The following is a 19,636-nucleotide window of genomic DNA, read 5'->3' as shown; positions in this document are numbered from 1 at the left end:
ACACAGGGGCTATGGTAACTTACAGTAGAGTCACCTCAGGAACTTTTACCTGGGTTCACCTATCAGATGACCAACATTGATGGAGTGCAGAAAGATCATCCCATGGCAGTAGTAAATCTTCGCTGGGGAGGTGTCACTGGCCCCAAGAGAGTGGCAGTGTCTACAAACTTGCCTGTAGATTGTCTACTGGGAAATTATCTGGAGATCTCAGCCTGGGCTGGGGTAGAAAAAGAAACCCATTCCAAAATGGTAGGCTTCCAGAAAAGGTTAGTGGGGGCTGTGATGGGCACAGCCCCAGCTCAAGCAGAATTCCTTCCTAAAGAGGTTGAAAGGGCTGTGATGGTCACAGCCCAAGCCCAAGCAGACTTCCATGAAAAGGTTGGCAGGGCTGTGATGGTCACAGCCCAAACTCAAACAGATTTTAGTGTTGTGAAGCCTGAAACTATGGATCACTCCACTCAGACAGAGTATTGGGGAGGAGGAAAAGGCTCCCTCCCACCAGACATTAGCAGAGAGTCAGCCTTCTCAGTGAACTGACCCTACCCCTTGTAAAGGAACTGCCCCAGAGGTAGTCAGGCCTAGCCTGGCAGAACCCCTGACGTCAGTGGACCCTTCCAAGGTGGGACCCAGTCTGGAGCAGGTAACCTGCCCCTCTCTACCCTGCCTCAGTCAGCCCAGGGCTGTAGAGGTCAGGCAGGCCAGTGGACCCCAAAGGGCCCCCTATCCACAAAAACCCCCACATCAGCAGATTAGGCGCACCAAAGCTAGCAGCCCTAGCAAGGTGAAAATTTCAAAAACTCCTGAGGGATCTCCCTTACACTTAGTTAGGAACCTCCCCCCAGATGGACTGTTGGGCACAGCCAAACCTGGGACCTAAGGGCCCCAAATCGGACCTGTCCTTCCAGTAAGCCAACAAAAGGGACCCAGCCTCCAGCTGTAGGTAGCCAGAGGTTGACCCAGAGAACACAGTACAACTTAGTCAAGGAAAGAAAGGCCTACATGGTGGAAGATGATTGGAGGAAGCTGAGCCCTACTTTAGAGGAGCCTCACTTCAGTACTCCATCTCAACATCAGCCTTTTACTTTGCCAAAACACACCACAGGTAGAGATTCCCTATGGTGGAGACCCTATGATACCCTTAGGGTAAGGGATTGCTTAGTGGACAATGAGACAGGGGGTAACCATGCTAGTGCAGGTACTTCCTTATATGGCCACTTAGGCAATATAGGCTTACCTGGTCAAGGATAGCCTTATCTCCTTTCGTTTGGAGGGGGTGGGGGTGTAGGAAGGTGGATACCCGACTATGGTTACCCCAGATTTTTTGCCTAGTGTCTAGCTAGTTTTCGACTTAGTTGGCTTGGGATCCTGCTAATCAGGGCCCCGGGCTATCTGCTCTCAGTGTAAAATGGACTCCATGTACTTTAGGTACATTTCCAATTGGATGTTGGGTCACCTTATGAGCCCCTGTACAGTGTACTATAGGTACCCAGGGCATAGGTGCATCAGTGCCTACCAGGGGCTGCAGCATGTATTATGCCACCCCTTGCTGACCATCCAAATTGACAACTGGCTGATCACCCAGCGGGGGCAAGGTGGTGTAATCACCCTTTGCTTTAGATATAGTATACCTATATCTAACCTCATATATAGACACATATACACCTATAAGTAACTCCTATGGCAGGCCTTAACAATCCTGAAGGCAGAGTGCTTGGATTTATGTGAGATGAGGGTCTAGAATGAGCTGAGCCTGTCTGCAGCTTTCGGAACCATGTCCTTATAGCGGTTTTATGATATAGCCATACCATATACTCTTAAGTACATTATCATCCTAGCGGTTAAATGCTAACTTTGGTTTGGCTTTATCAAAACATGTCGTGTAAGGTGTCATACGCTTTGGAATACTACCCCCTCACCAGTTCTGGCGACGGGGGTAGCATTCCACCCTTCTAGAGGGAGAAGACATGTTGTTCCTGTTAATCCCGGTTAAAGTTAACCAGAGCCTCAGCATCACAAAATGGATGCTGCTACCACAGACACAAGTCTGACCTCCTGCTGCTGCTGGGAGTCCTTCCAGCGAGGGAGGATTGGACAATAGGTTTCCTGTCTTGGGAGATGCTAGCACCACCCCAGACAGGCCATAGTGTATTGGGGCAGGGAGGGCTGAAAGAAATGAGACACTGCCTGGGGCACACAAGGTGCTCCATTCATAGTCCAGTTGAAACCAGTTGCTGGGGCACTCCAGCCCCAGCTCTGGTGCGAAACTGGACAAAGAGAAAGGGGTGTAACCACCCCCTTCCCTAGTCCCACCCATAGGAGGGACCTAGCAGGTGATCTAGCCCCTCAGATTGGTATATAGGTAGAAGCTGAGTCAAGAGACTTTAGATTTATCCTGAACTGAGACTTAAAACGAAACTCTGGACCTTCGACATTCTATTGCAACTAGAAGACTGAAGAATCTCCCTTGTGGTTAAGGAGTTACCACCCTGAGTACTCCGGTGCTCCTGTGGGTATTAACTATCCTAGTTTTCAGTAGCTTTCTCCTAGTCCATCCGGAAGTGTCCTAAAAGAACTAGTTTCCAATTCTTTCATTCCCATTGTATTCCTATGGTAACTCACGTGTGTAAAGACACTGCACACGCCTCCCGTGGGCCTCCTGTTTCCTAACCTTTGGTAGTACAGCATAGCCCCAACGATTCCCTAGGCCTATTCCTTGTTCGTGACGTGGTTCTTATACTACTATTTTAATATATGGTTTTACGTGGCCCTAGGGCCCTACTGTATATTGTGCAACTTATTGTATGATAATTGAGTATCTTGTTTTGTGCTTGTGCCTCTGACCTCATAAAGAGTTCAAAGGGGTTGTGTTAGTAATAAATACATATATATTTTATATATAACCTGTGTGGTTTCCTTTAATTTGATATTAAAGGGGTTACATGTGGTAAAACAGCTGGCTTTACATGCCCTCTGAAGTTTTAGCCTAAGACTGCTTTGTCCATGCTACCACTAGCATACCTGGTCTATAAGGTTGACTTTACAACCATCACCTTGAGGGTTGTTTGGACTGATACAGGGTGCCCACTAGAATAGTGGACATCACATATCAGGCCAACTTCTCACACTGGGGGCAGGGAGGCCCAGTCCAAGACTACTATGTACGGAGCGAAGAGAGTTAAAAATGAGGCAACGGACCGAGCATTGGAGGAGAACTATTCTTAGCGTCAGGAAGGGAAGCAATGGGTCCCAGGACCACAACAGTTGTTGGACATTGCATAACACACACTGTAGGAAACTGGGTTTTCATTGCAGTTTTCCTACTGGATGCAGATTTTTGACTGACAGTGCACTGAGGCCTGCTAACCATACTTTAGTACCAGCGCTCCTTCCTTAAAACAAAGTGAGGTTTGATTGCGACACAATAGGCTAAGTCCCTAGTAAATGGTACCTTAACGAACCTAGGGCAAGTGTACTAAAGAGGGACCCCCTAAGGGCTGCAGCATATTCTTTTCCACCCTGAGGGACTCACAGACTAATTCCACACAGATTACCCATGCAGGCTGCGCGACATGGTGCAAACCAGGTTTGAAAACATGACATGGCACACTACTGTGTGCCATACCAAAGACTACATGGCCTATATGCAAGTCAACCCTACAGCAGGCCTTGGAGCCCTAAGGCAGACTGCATTATTACACGTGGGGACATATCGTTCTAGTTCCATTCCTGGACATTACAAGTGAGAAGGGAAGCCATCTTAAGGTATGTACTGATCAAAACGAAATTCCCAGCTACATAATGGCTTCACTGATCCAATGGTGTTTGGTATCAAACACCTAGTATTAATAAACCCACACTGATTCCAATGATGTATTTATTAATACATGCATCGAGATGGTATCTTAGAGGTGTCCCCTGAACCTCACAAGTCTGCTAGTGTGCCTGCTGACTGGCCCTGGCCAGTCTGCCACCACAGACTAGTTTCTGGCCAACTAGGAGGTGAGTGCCCTGCCCTCAGAGGTCAGAAACAATGTCTGCTCGGGCAGGTGTTATCAACTCCTCCAAGTAGGATGACTGGTAATCAGCATATTAAGGCAGGAGGCTTCAAAGGCCTCCACTGCCTTTGATATACAACGCTGTCTTCCCCCAGACACAGTAAATGCTACCCCCTAACCAGGTGCCATTTGGAACCAGGACAGGCAGAAAAAGTAGCTAGCTGGTAGGTGGATTCACCCTGAGGTTAGTACCACAACTGAGGTGGGCAACCTGAAGGGCACATGACTAGGAACATTCCACCATCCTGGGTTTTGGTGGAATTAGGTCCTCTGGGTCAGGGTTATGATCAATTCTCACAGAAAGTGGTCATATAGAGGGTGTAGTCACCATAAAGTTAAGTAGCCCATTGGCTACCAGCTGAAATTCCCTGTTACACCCCTGCATACAATATTTAGGTAGCACCCCCAATTCCAGGACTTCAGATTTTATGGATCAAGAAGAGGGCAAAGAAGAGCAGCAAAAAAGCGAGATCTTTAGACCTGCTCTGGACTTTTGGCACCAAATCCTGCCTGCCAGGACAGTCTTGACAATCGTGACCAGTAACTCTTCCTGCCGCTGAACAGCTTCCAAGAACCCTGGGAGACTGCCAGCCCTTTGCAAATTGCCAGCAATCTCCATTGGAGTAGTGGAGCTACTCCCCTGCAGTCCGTAGGCACTGAAAAAGAATAGTCTGTTTCACTGAGTTGCCACTCCCCGGCAGGCCCAAAGCCACAGCTTCACAGGGAGAGGACCGTGGTCAGTTCTGTCGCCCCACTAAGTGAGAGGATACCAGGACCAACCAGAGCTGCACAGGACCATTACCTGGGATAGCGGACCCCTTGCAGCAGAGCCCACGTGAGTCCAAACCTGGACTCCTACTGCACAGAGATCGAGCAGATGTAGAGAGACTTCTGCACCACAGAAATCCACTTCCAGAGTGGGCCAGCTGTCCTGATTTTGCACCCTCAATCGGCAAAGGTCGACAACTGCAAGGCCCTAGGACGCAGAGAGCCCAGCTGACCTTTCCCAGATACCAATAAACTGGCTGTGCCCCCTTGTTTCCAGGACCCTTTTGACCCGGGCCCCCTGTTGGGAGCTCCTGGACAAGGCCCCAAGTTCCTCTCTACAGCCTGTTTCTAGATAGCCTGCCTTCTTTCCACAAGTAGCATGGACAACTACCAACCCCACCAGCACCTCTGCACCTGACCCCCAGGGCAACTAACTAGTAACTGTGGGTGGTACTTTGAACCTTGGCCCCCTATGACCAAAGTCCCGAAAGAGACCCCCCAGAAACCTATCAAACATAACGGATGGCAACACATATCTTTTCTTCCTTATGGAAGCTTTGCTGGGGAAAGATGCATTTAAGTGAAACATATACTTACCTGCAAAAAATTCATATTTAAAAAAGTACTTACTTGATAACTAAGTTCTTGGTATCAACAATTATATGAAAAGAAGTTCTTTTTCTAAATTCTTACCAAATTTATTCTTGAGAGTGTCATTTATTGCCTCTATGAAGACAAATTCTTAGCACTACCCTCTGATAAGCCTAAACTGATCATCCACACAGAGCAAGACCTCTGACCTCCTGGTCAGGGACCTGCTCTCCCCCCGCAGCTCCGCTGGTAAGTGCCACCGCTCCAGCACTGTGCTTTGTTTGCTCAGGTAGGTGTGTGACGCCCTCCTCCACCTCCAGCCTCCTGCCTGCGTCTCATCCCTGGTGGTCCAGTGGGAGAGCCTTGCTCTTCTGCTGACAGCGTCTGTCTTTGTGCTGTTTTTCTGTACCCATGTTCGGTCTTCCTTCTAGCCACCTCACTCTACCTCTATTGTGCCTGTCTTTATTGTGCCAGCAATTGTACCTGTGTTAGCCGTTTTCTATCTCCGTGCCTGTTTTGCACTCTGTGCCCTTACCGCCCCTGCTGCCCCGCGGCCCGCCTGCCCTGACAGCTCCCGATTCCCACCTCCCAGCTGCACTTCCCTCCCCCCTGCCCTACTTAATGGGAGGCTGCTGGTGCACCAAAGCCAAGCCAGTCTGTCTGCAACCCGACCCCAGCCAGCGCCAGGAACCCTGGATCTACGACCCCCACCGCTACAACACCACGCCCTCCTCGCACTCAACCCCGGAAGATCGACGCCGAACAGCACCCACAGCCAGTTTTCATACCAACAATCCTTCACCATCGACCTGAACTGTCAAACCCACACCGGACGCCCGTACCACAGAAACCCTGAGTTGCATTCTCCTCAATGTGCGCTCCCTACACAGAAATGGCAGAGATCTGGGACCTGCTCAACAGCCTTTCACCAGACGTCGCCTTCTTCACGGAAACATGGACCAGCGCCACCTCCGCCATCGCCATCCCCGACAGATGCAAGATCCAGAGAAAGGACCCCACCGCCCAGGAGGAGGACTCGCCATCACGCACACGAGTTCCCTCCGACTCTCCACCTCCAGCAAGTGTGGCTCAATGGTTAGAGCGGCAGACCCTGATGCAGAGGTCTGGCCCGGGACCAGGGTTCAATTCCCGCCTCGGCAGGTCTTGGGCTCAATTTCCTCGGACCTGATAATTCTCACCTCGGTGCCTAATCTAATCATGGGTCCCACTCTGCAACTCTGGGCAATTGCTTGCTTAATTTCCACAACGGCCCCAACAGCGCTGGGATGCATGGCATCACCTTGGGGGTGCCCAGGAGTGGACATTTCACAGGGAAAAGCTAGGAAGGGTTCCACAGCGGTATGCGTTACAGCGCCAGGACACCCCAGTTGGGGTATTAGTGCGCTTTACATGTACAAATTACATTTACATGAGCGACCCCCTCTCCAACACTGAGCACCTCCACTTCCAGATCCAGATCCAGGCCAGAACCACGCTGCATGGGACCCTCGCCTACAGACCCCTTGGGCCCCGTGCCTCTTCCGCCACCACCATCACAGACCTCATCGCACCCCACGTCATCGCCTCCACAAACTAGATTCTCATTGGATACCTGAACTTCCACCCCGCCAACCGCAGCGACCCAGACTCCACCATCCACCTGGATAACCTCACCATCCTCGGACTAAACCAGCTCGTCACCACCCCCACTGACAAGGCCGGACATATCTCGATCCCATTTTTGCAGGAGTGACAAACATTCACTTCAGCCACACCTCACAACCCCTCTGGACAGACCACCACAGTGCACACTTTACTATCACTGCACTCAAGGCTGCCCCACGCCCACCATGAAGGAACTGGAGCCAGGTCACAGAGGAACACCTCAACACCACCCTCTGCCACCCCACCAGACAACTCCCCACGCAGGCCACCTGGTTCACCACAGAACTCCAGTAAGCCAGGCACTCCTGCAGACGCCTCGAGAAACAGGAAAACCATCGAAGACCAGAAAACCTACCAGAACACCATGCCTGAATACCATCAGAGCATAAGAGACACCAAGAGGACCTTTATCCGGAACAAAATCCACACCAATGCCAGGGACCTCTTCAATGTCATACAGTAGTTCACCAAACCCCCCAGCAAAGCCACGGACGTCACACCATCCCACAACCTCTGCAACAAACTCAGCTCCTACTTCCACCTGAAAATCAAGGCCCGCTACGACAACTTTAGGGAACAGACTCCAGACACCACCCTCCTCGCTATCAACAACCAGCCCACCATCACCACCTGGAAACCGGCTACCACCGAGGATACCGCCACGACCATGATGAACATCCGCTCAGGAGCCCCCACAGACCCCTGCCCACCGCACTTCTACCACAGAGCCGCTGCGGCCATAGCACCAGACCTATGCCGGACCATTAATGCTTTCTTCGAATCCGGCATCTTCCCTGATGACAGGAAGCAGGCAGAGGTAAAGACTCTCCTCAAGAAACCCTTGGCGTACCAGACGGACCTGAAAAACTACCGGCCCATCTCTCTACTTCCCTTTGCAGCCAAAGTCACCAAGAGGTTCGTCAACGCCCAGCTGACCACCTTCATCGAAGAGAAAGCCATTCTCAACTCCTCCCAGTCCGGATTCCCCAGCAACCACAGCACTGAGACCTGCCTCCTCGCTGCCACTGATGACATCTGCATGCTACTCGACCAGGGACACACCACAGCCCTCATCCTATTTGACCTCTCTGCAGCCTTCGACACCATCTCCCAACGCACTCTCGCCACCAGACTCCGAGACGCCGGCATATGGAGAAACACCATCGACTGGTTCCGCTCCTTTCTCGCCGGCAGAACCCAAAGGATCAAACTCCCACCCTTCCTCTCCAAACCCACAGAGATCAACTGCCGAGTACCCCAAGGATCCTAGCTCAGCCCCTAGCTCTTCAACATCTACATGTCCCCCCCCTCGCCGCCATTGTTAGACAGCATGGCCTCAACTTAGTATCCTACGCCGACAACACCCAGCTCATTCTCTCCCTCACGAAGAACCCAGGAGACACCAGACTCCGCTTCCAGGAAGGAATGAAAGACGGCGCAGCCTGGATGAGCTACAGTTGCCTAAAGCTCAACTCAGAGAAGACCGAGGTCCCTGCCCTTTGATCCTCCTCCACCACCTGGGAAAACACCTGGTGGCCCTACGTCCTCGGAAACCCACCTACTCCAATAGACCACGGCCAAAACCTCAGCATCGTTCTAGACTCCTCCCTCACTGTGAACCACCAGATCAACGCCATCCCCTCCACCTGCATCACCCACACACTCATAACCAGCAGACTGGACTACGGTAACGCCCTGTACGCCGCTATCAACAAATTCCCGCTTCACAAGCTCCAAACCATCCAGAACACTGCAGCCACACTCATCCGCAGAACCCCACGTCATACATGTCCCAGCACCTACGAGACCTCCACTGGCTCCCCATCGAGAAGAGAGTAACCTTCAAGCTACTCACCCACGCCTACAAATCCCTCCACAACATCGGACCCAAATACCTCAATGAAAGAGTCTCCTTCCACGTACCCAAAAGGAAACTCCGCTCCGCCGACCTCGCCCAGGCAGATACCCCACAATACCACAGAACCAGAGTAGGTGGAAGAGCCGTCTCATACGTCGCAGCAAAGGCCTCGAACAAGCTCCCAGTCAACATCGGACGCGTGAGTAGTGCGCTTTAAAAAACCCTGATTGATAGATTACAACAAAAGAGAGCATTTAGTGTTATTATTTTTGCCTCTGTAAACCAATAAAGGTAACCTGAACTCTCTACACATTGTACCTCGTTTTTGTACAGTCTATAAAGAGCCAGCTTCCTACATTTTTTGGTTCAGCCGTGGGATACAAGACTTCGCATTTGCTGATATCACTTGGTCAAGGGTGTCTAAACCTAACAAGGCGCATTTACAGACCCTGCTTTCTTAGCATGATAGAGCCATAGCAATGGAAGAAAGCCATAATAATACAGACAAGGGAGAGGTCAGTGATGAGAAGTCTTCAAATTCCCCTACTGGCAGCACCTTCACGGGGAGAACTTCTGGTAGTAGTGGAGGAGGATCCTGAACTTCAGAAATCAGCTAGAATAGCTCTGAAAGCTTAACTCTTAGCCATAGAAAAAGAGAGCAGAGATGGGATTAGTAGCCATCTCAGGTGGCAGCAAAAACTTAATAGGGAGGAGGATGATTCTTTTAAATCCACAAATAGGGTTTTCTAATGTAAAGGGAACCGTGCGCTCTGCTGAGTATCTGGCTGTCAGGTATACATGCGTTCCAGTACTATGGTGCTAACAGACGATTCACCAACTGCAATAGCCACAACTTAATTTACATGATTACTTGCCCATGTGGGTTGAGATACGTGGGAATGACCACTAGGAAAGTGAGTGTAAGAATATCTGAACATAAAAGCACCATACGGTGTAAAAAACAAGCTACTCTGTTAACAAACCACTTCCTAGAGGTTGGCCACAGCCCTACTGACTTCACGTGGACGGTCATCGAGCAACCTCGCATACCTGACCACATTGTTGACATAGGGAAATACCTGTTTAGTAAGGAACAAAAATGGGTGTATAAACTGAACTCTGACCAGACAGGTCTAAATGAAGACATTCCGTGGATGTCTCTATAATTCGCCCTTGTTTCAACACTTGACAGCATGGCTCTGACCAATTGTTGTTGGGATTGACAGTGGGGCGCTCACAAATGTCCAAGTTGATGTTAGCTGAACCCATGAAGAGGATAGGTCAATGACAGGACTAGTCATATATATATATATATATATATATATACCCTTCTCTGGAAGAGAGCAGTCCTGTTTGTTTTACACGTGCTAAATATCTTTATCGCAAGCTATTGGTTTTCTTTTCTTTGAATGGCCCTAGAACCATCACAAGCAGTTTGTTTCCACGATATCCATCTTTGTACAACATGCCTCTCGAGGGTTTGTCTGTGTCCTGTTGCATACATTGAGCCTGGCTTAATGACAGTAATGGTGAATATACACAATATACAGACTGTGTGTCCTCCCGAGTTGGCCCCATAACCATTATGAGTCGTAGGAGTTGCAGACTATGTCCTAACATCTAACAACTATCTCATTGGTCGGTCTGCCAATTAATAGTGGAAAGCGGTGGCGGACAAAGCAGTGTGATAATACCCAGAATATGACAACAGTATTTTGATAAACGGCTATGTACAGTGATTCCGACAAGGCACAATTATACTCTGTGCAACTCCGATGGGAGTATAATAGTCGGAGATTTCGGCATGATAACACGAATCATAGGGTACTATTAGGTACATTTTCCTCGTTAATAAATGTGACCAGAAGAGGGCTGTGTTGATTTGTTGATATGGTTATACAACTAGAGATCCTGAGGTTTCTCGCTGCGGCCGTGTTAAGATATGTGAATTGTCCAAATCATCTGGCCACCTACTTTCTTTCTGTTTGGGTGTAGATAGAATTGCTGCATAAAGGGATAGACCACTTTTTCTACATAGGCAGTGTGTTCAAATGACAAACCTTTTGACATAATACTATCAAATAAAACAAACGAACTGGTCCTGAGAGGTGGATGAGTTAGGACGGATTTAATGCTTCAACGTTGTGATTGTGTAAAGAATTAGACTCGCTGCATTTAGCGTCCTAAACTAGCACAACTCCCTATAACCCTTGCTGTACCACGTTCAAACCAACCATCATGTGACATGATGCGATGACGTCATGGACGTCGGTTTACAAAGATGGCGCCACCGACCTAACAGGTACCTCCCCAAGTCGGCACAAAGGGACGCTGGGAGTACCGACGGTTAGGTGAGTGCTATCTACTTACTTTACTAGATGTATGCCGGTTTTGGGGAATGGTATAATGAGATATTGATTTTACAGTATTATTTCGGGTGCGGCGAGTTGACTGGGGCTATGTTAAATATCGGTGCTTAGTGGGGACCGGTGAGCCCGGACTCACTGGACTGCACGAATCTTAGCACAAAAATCAAAAACGACAATGAGACCCGACTTATTTCTCCGTATGCTGTTGCCATTGAAATTAGAAATAAGACTCGACTAAGTGGTTGCTCCATTTTACCACATCTTTGGAGATATGAAGCTAAACGGCGCTGGAACACACAAAATAGCCTATTCACTTGTTCATTCTTTGACGGTAATAATACAACTCAGTAGGCACAGGGTGTTGTGTGATGTAGACATGCCACACTCGAGGTCTCTTGGTAGCATGTCTGTTTCCAGTCTAGAGAGATTATTATTTTTTAGTGCCTAATGGAGAAAGAAGACCCGTTAATAAAAACCAGAAAATATATACAAAACATTTCAAATAGATTGGTCACTATGTGCATCGGTGACAAGTATGATAATCCTGAATGTGGTTTTAAGTCTGTGACATTCCCTGTGTTTGTGCTTTTTACTTTTATTAGAGCGGTGCTCTACTTATCTGAGCCGCAGCTAGGTGAGGCGTAGCATTCTCCTCCTACCCATAAGGTAAGCAGGTTAAGGCTGACATTGAGAGCCTAAGGAGTACTTATGTGACATTAATGTCAGTAAATAATAATGTCATTACCGTAATTGACATTTATCCTGATTTGTCTTTTGTGTTGTCCATGTCTTTATTTGTTGGTGTAACTCTGATTACCTGGATCTCCAATAGTACCTAGGAGGACTTACATTCACTCAAGGACGTCCATGTGACACTTGAAAATACGTAAAGTATATGTACCCTTTTTTCTATTTCTTGATTTTTAAGCAGTAGCGAGATATGGTCCTGAAGAAAGCAGCGGACACCAGTATGGGTCCACGTACTGCAGAAACATGTTGACCTTATTTGAAGACATATAGTAGCTATTTGTTAAACCTACTATTTTTCCGCATTGGTTTTTTAAGCATTGGAAACACGTGAGGTACCTAATAAACATATTTTCCTCCCGGTTCTCCAATTTTAGAGTTCACATTTAGTCACACGCTATTATTTCCACTCGCATATTTTATGCACTGCTTATTAGTGATCAGTCCATGGTCACCTTCCTGAAAAGAATTCATACACTGGGACACCCACTTCATACTTTTCAAGTGGCTGCAAAAATACTCTCCTTGGTGTGAGGAGACCCAGATGATGAAAAGGGCGGCACAGGACGGTAACTGATGGGTACTTTTCAAAACATGGAAGTATCCGTTTGTGCTCAATTCACATTTTTTCAGATTATTTAATTTAGGATAGAGCTACACCACAGATAATTTCTCTTGGATTTCTTTGTTTAGACCCACAGCTACTCTTTGTTATTCAGACTCCCATAGATTGGCACCATAAATGCTGCAGCTCTTAGGGACCCTATTTAGTACCTACGCCCTAGGTACCAGGGGTAACATTTACTAGGGACTTACAGAGGTGCTAAATGTCTGGTCAAGTGAGTATCTATCGACTAGCTAACTAGTTTTGGGGAAAGAACACTGGGAGCCTGGTTAGCAGGAAGACAGTGCACTTCAGTCAAAGTTGCATCAAATGCCAACCAAAAAGTGGGGAGACCACTGCAACAGAAATCCTGTTTCCTACAACTGGTCAAAATGAGTCTCGCAGATAAATAATGGCTTCACTGAAACATACGGTAATTGGTATCAAACACATCGTGTTTATAAACCCACAATGATTCCAGTAATGAATGCATTAACACATGCACCAGAGGCTACTTGAAGGGTATCTCAGAGTAGGCTACCTGAAGTGCACACGACTAGGACAATTCCACTACCTCAAAGTTTGGTGGAATTAGGTCCTCTGGGTCTGCCCTATGACCACTTCCCAGAGGAAGTGGTCATATTGAGGGTGTAGCCATCTTAAAGGTAAATAGCCCAGTGGCTCCTACCTGACACTCCCTGTAACACCCCTAAATACAGTATTTAGGTGGCACCCCTGATGCCGGGACCACAGATTCAACAGATTAAGAAGAGGACAAAGAAGAAATGCGTTACTTACCTGTAACAGCAGTTATCCAGTATTGGTGTCTTTCATAGATTCACATGCCTGAATCATTCCCCGTCGTCGAGACGGGAGCCTCCGGTAAATAAAAAAGTAATGTCCATAGACATACATAGAGAGAAAAGGGTCCAAGGGTCTCCCCTTAGTAGCCTTTCCTTGTCCTTATGTAAAAAGGACCAAACTGACATAGTCAGCCAATCAGCTCCGACCTCCCTCTAGAACCTTCCTGGGAGGAGCCTCAGTCCCTCAGATTTTCGTACGCACCCAGCTAGGTTTGGCGTAGTATAGTTCCGAGAGGGAAGTGAGTCCTTCCAGGGGAGGCGGGAGGGTTGCATGTGAATCTATGAAAGACACCAATACTGGATAACTGCTGTTACAGGTAAGTAACGCATTTCTTATCCAGTATTAGGGGTGTCTTTCATAGATTCACATGCCTGAATCAGAGTAGCTAGCAATCACAGTAGCACATTTGTAAAACAGATTTGCTCTGCCGTCATAGTAGATAATGCATATAATATCATACAACAAAGAGACAGCTTAGATATAATATCATCAGAGCAATAATGTGCATACCTGGAAGGCGGGATGTAGGAAGGCTCACCTTACTGAAAGAGATGGCGAAGCACCGCCTGGCCCACTGCCGCATCCTTCTGGAGTTCGATATCCAGGCAGTAGTGTCTGGAGAAAGTATGCGGTGACTTCCAGGTCGCCGCCCTGCAGATGTCCAGGATTGGCACTCCTGCAAACAGCGCCGCTGACGTGGACATCGCCCTGGTGGAATGAGCGGTAACATGGTCATTCAGAGGCCGGCCGGCCTGTTCGTGGCAGAAGGAAATCGCAGAGGAGATCCATCTGGATATGCTTTGTTTTGTGAGTGGTAGGCCCATTCTTGGCCTGCTGTATGCCACGAACAGCTGTGAGGATTTCCTTAGATCCTTAGTCTTCTCTAGGTAGAACTTCAGGCACCTCATAAGGTCCAAAGAATGCAGTGACCTTTCCGCTGCTGTGGAAGGGTTGGCGAAGAAAGACCTAAGGACCAAAGGTTCGTTGAGATGGAAGTCCGACGGTACCTTTGGAATGAACTTAGGGTTTGGTCGCAGTATCACCCTATCATGTCTGAATTGTAGATAAGGTTCTTGAATGGACAAAGCCTGCAGCTCGCTGACCCTTCTGGCCGAAGTTAGAGCGAGCAAGAGTGCAGTTTTCCATGAGAGGTGTTGAAGCGATGCCCTGTGAATGGGTTCAAACGGGTGTCGCATGAGCTGGTTAAGTACCAGGTTAAGCTGCCAGGTGGGGGGTACCTTCCGAGGCCTCGGGAAGGATCTGTACAGTCCTTTGAGGAATTGTTTAACTAGCCGACTAGACCACAGGGATGGTCCTGTGATCGTTCTGGTGAACCTCGAGATTGCTGCCAGGTGGACTTTGATGGACGCATGCGCCAGTCCCGACTGGGCCAAGTGCAGGAGGTATGGTAGTATTTGTTCTGGTGTGATGGTGAGTGGCTGTAAGCCCTGGTCCGAGCACCATATGCAGAACCTCTTCCATTTGAGACAGTAGGTCTTGTTCGTACTGTCCGCTCTTGCTTTGGCTAGCACATCCCTGCAGTCTTGTGGTATATTCAGGCCCCCAAATTCTCTGTGCTCAGGAGCCAGGCTGATAATTTGAGCGAATGGAGGTTCGGGTGTTGCACTTGTCCGTTGGACATCGTCAGTAGGGTTGGGTGTTGTTGCAGTCGGATCGGTGACTTGATGGATAGTCGAAGCAGATCCGAGAACCAGTGTTGCCTCGGCCAGGACGGGGCGATCAAGATCAGGGTGCATGGTTCCGCTTTCATTTTCCTCAGGAGCCGTGGAATCATCGGGAATGGAGGAAAGGCGTATGCAAAGACGCTGTACCATCCGATGGAGAACGCATTTCCTAGTGATCCTGGTTGGGGATGCCAACTTGCGTAGCACGGGCATTTTGCGTTCCTCCTGGTGGCAAAGAGGTCGATGTTTGGGACTCCCCAAAGAGAGAAGATGTGAGTGAGGGCGCTGTCCGAAAGTTCCCACTCGTGGGAGAGGGATTTTTGCCTGCTCAGGGCGTCCGCGATGGTATTGTCCCTTCCCGGCACGTATTCCGCTTTGAGTTGGATGTCGTGCAGTACCAGCCATTTCCAGATCGTTTGCGATTCGCGTGAGAGCGAGAGTGAACGCGTTCCCCCTTGTTTGTTCAAATAGTGCATCGTCGTGGTGTTGTCCGTCCTGACGAGCACTGGGGATTTCTGGATGCGGGGTAGGAAGGCTTGTAGAGCCAGAAACACTGCTCTCAGCTCCAAGAGGTTGATATGGAGCAATTGCTCTTGAGAGTCCCATTTGCCGCTGATCTGTAGGTCCTGGAGCACCGCGCCCCAACCCTCTAGGGAGGCGTCTGTTGTTATCACCAGCGGTGATGCTGGGAGGAGAAACGGCAAGCCCACCATCAGGTTGTGACGACTTGTCCACCATTGTAGAGCTTTTGAAATCTTCGGTGTGATCCGAAGGATGTCTTCGAATGAGCCAGTGCTCTGTGTCCATTGGCTCGCGAGTGCCTCCTGTAAGGGCCGCATTCTGAGCCTGCAGTGTGGTATGAGGAGTATGCAGGAAGACATCATGCCGAGGAGGGAGGAGTAAGTCCGAACTTTCAGGTGGTTTCTCTTTGCCACAGCCTTGGCCAGAGATAAGATCCTGTCTGCTCTTTCTTTTGAGGGGAAGGCCTTCGTGCAGCCTGTGTCTAACATTGCCCCTAGGAAGGTAATTTTTGTTGCGGGCACCATGCATGATTTCTTGATATTGAGCGTCAATCCCAGATTTTGAAAGAGATTGGTGCAGGCGTTGGAGGACGTGACCGCGTCCCCAGGTGAGGGTGCTTTCACCAGCCAGTCGTCTAGGTAGGGGAAGACCTGGTGGCCCAGTTGGCGCAGGAATGCCGCCACAGGCGCAAGGCATTTCGTGAATATGCGCGGCGCGGACTTGAGGCCGAACGGCAGTACTTTGAACTGATAGTGACGGCCCGCCACCTCGAATCTTAGGAACTTTCGGTGAGTTTTGAGGATAGGGATGTGGTAGTATGCATCCTGGAGATCCAGTGACACCATAAAATCTCCCTTCTCTAGAATGCCCAGGATTTCCTGAATTGTCACCATCCTGAATGATTGGCTTCGTAGGAAGGTGTTGAGCCCCCGGAGATCCAGGATGGGTCTCCACTTGTTTTCTTTTTGTTGAACAAGAAAGAAGTGGGAGTAAAATCCTTTCCCCTTCGAGGATGCCGGAACCCTTTCGATTGCTCCTTTTTGTAGCATTGCCGAAAGTTCCTTTAGAAGCAGGTGTGGATGTTTGTGTGTCCGTCTGCGTGGAGGGGTATTGGGAGGGATGGAGGTGAACTCGAGAGAGTGGCCAAATCGAATAATTTGAAGAACCCACCGGTCCGTGGTGATGTTCTGCCAATTGTGAAGGAAATGGGTCAGCTTTCCTCCAATCTGAAAGGACGGAGATGGTGTTCGGACTGGCTGGAGGAGGTGGTCACTGGCGGCCGCCAGCGCCCCTCTTGGTGTTTTTACCTCTGTAGGACGACCTTCCGAATGAAGACTGTCTGCCCTGTTGTTGCTTGTGTTGGTACTGTCCTTTTTGATTGTACGAGAATGAGGACGAGGACCTGTTTTGATATGAGCCTCTATAGGAGGATTGACCCCTGGGCTTGTTGCTACGAAAGGACTGGTTTCTGAACTGTAGAGATCCCAGGGCTCTTGCTGTGTCTGTGTCCTTTTTAATGGCCTGTAGGGCCTCGTCGACCTGTACTCCAAACAGGTGCTGGCCGTCGAAGGGCATGTCTAGAACCTTTGCCTGAACCTCCTGGCGGAATGAAGTGGCTTTGAGCCATCCCTGTCGTCTCAGCACAGCCGCTCCCGCAAGTTGACGGAAGCCTGTCATGGCTGCGTCGATAGCACAGTCTATGAGCTCCGCTGCAGAAGATTGACCCTCCACGAGGAGCGCTTTCACCTCACCCTGGACGTCATCAGGTAGTTCCTTTAGGTAAGGGGCAATGTCCTCCCATAGTTGTCGATTGTAGCGTCCTAGCAAGGCAATGGAGTTGGCCACCTTGATGGACATGGCCGATGTGGAGGTGAAGCGCTTGCCTATTGTGTCCAGTTTCCTGCCCTCTTTATCCGGGGGAGCTGACAGTGGTGATGAAGGGTTGCGGGAGTTTTTCTGGGCCGCCTGCGTCACTACCGAGTCCGGTTTGGGGTGACCATTTAGGCAAGCCGCTGCAGTGAGTGGTGCCCTGTATTTTTTATCAAGGCGTGGGACCACCGCAGGCACAGAAGCAGGAGTGAGCATTAGCTTCTTTCCCTGTTCCCACAAAAAGTCTATGATTGGAACAGCTTTTGCAGATTTTTGAGGCTGTTCCTTGAAGTCATGGAGGAAACAGTCCGTTTCCGTGGATTCCACCACCATGTGGAATCTCTTCGCCGCTCTCTCCACCAGCTTGTGGAAACCCGCAATGTCCACCGGTGGGGAGTCCGCTTGGCGTGGTTGTGGTGAAGCTGGGGATGATGTAATATATTCGTCCTCATCAGCCTGGTCCGAGTGGTCTGAGTGAACCTCCTGGACCTCTCCTTCCTCCAGTTCTTCCTCTTCATCTTCTTCGTCCGAAGAGACCACCACTTGAGGATGAACTTCCTGGTGGGGTTGATGGCGAGGATGAGGGCGTTCCGGTGCGGACACCTGAACATGCACTGGAGGTGTCTGATCTTCCTTGTCCCCTGGTGCGGGACTTTCAGGTGCTTGACCACCTTTGCTAGGTTCCGGAAAGCGCCGCTTGTAGTCTTGCACAAGAAGTTTCAAGTCATCCACCAGTGTCGCCGGCAGGCATATCATGGGGGTGACTTCGGTGCGGACAGTGGCTTGGACCGAGTGCTCCTGATACGTGAATTCGTCCTGTTCCTCATCCGTGCTTTGGCATTTTATGTGGAGGTCTGTGAGAGAAGTAGCGGGATTCAGATGGTCATCCTCCTCGGATTCCTCGCTTTGGAAAATTTCCTGAGGTGGTTGTTTTTCCACCTTGCTAGGAGACGTCGTTTCCGGGGTAATTATTGACTTTTCCTGTTTAGTATACTGAATGGTAGAGCTCGTAGTCGTCGAGGGGTCCGTCGACGGTGGTAGCATCATGTACGGCGTCTCCACCAGCTTTGATTTCTTCCATGTTTCGTTCGTCGTCGAATCGCTCGTCGACGGTGTCGTCGTCGAGTCCGTCGTCGTCGAACCCGTCGTCGACGGTGTCTTCGTCGACGGTGTCTTCGTCGACGGTGTCTTCGTCGACGGTGTCTTCGTTGACGGTGTCTTCGTCGACGGTGTCTTCGTCGACGGGCTCGTCGTCGACGAGGTCTTCGTCGACGGAGGGGTTGACGAAGGTATCTTGGTCGTCGACGACTGCGCAGCCGTCGTCGTCATCGACGGTGCCTTCGTAGACGATTGTCTCGTCGACGAGTCTCTCGTCGACACTCTCGTCAACGACGGTTTGGACGACGATGTGCTCGTCGCTGTTGATGGCGTCGTCGACGGTGTAGTCTTCGTCGACATTGTCAGGGGAATAATTGAAGAAACAGGCCTACCTGTAGATGAAGAGGAAGTAGTCATCGTCGTTGAAGCTGAGGGCGACGATGCCGATGTGGTAGACACCGTGGTTTTTACTGAGGTAGTCCTCTGGCTTTGTCTGGAGGACGGAGCAGGCATTTTGAAGGTTTTATCTTCCTTCGCCGACACTGAGGGTGACGCCGATCTCGCCTCAGAAGACTTTTTGTGAGTCTTCGCAGGAGGAGTGCCTGAGTGGCCCGGGGAAGCGTCCCTTGGCCTCTTGCTCGAGCTAGCAGAAGTTCTGGAAACGCTGCTCACAGAGGACTCTGGATTGTCCCTGTTCTTAAGCCTGTCCAGCCAGATCAGAAGGCGACCTTCTCTGTCTCTCACGGTCTTTTTGGGAAAAGACCGACAGATTGCGCATTTTTCCGAATTGTGATCCGGGTAAAGGCAATACAGGCACAGGTCGTGTTTGTCATCCACGTGAATCCTTTTCTTACTGCAGGAAGAGCAGGCCCTGAACAGGGCTTTCTTCCCCAAGTCAGACATGACAAAGGCAGTATAAACACACACTTACTTCAGGGGTA

This window comes from Lissotriton vulgaris, chromosome 2_1, assembly GCF_964263255.1.
Source record: "Lissotriton vulgaris chromosome 2_1, aLisVul1.2, whole genome shotgun sequence".
In the NCBI taxonomy this organism is placed as follows: Eukaryota; Metazoa; Chordata; class Amphibia; order Caudata; family Salamandridae; genus Lissotriton; species Lissotriton vulgaris.
The sequence above is the reverse complement of the archived record's forward strand: the minus strand, read 5'-3'. Positions refer to the sequence as shown.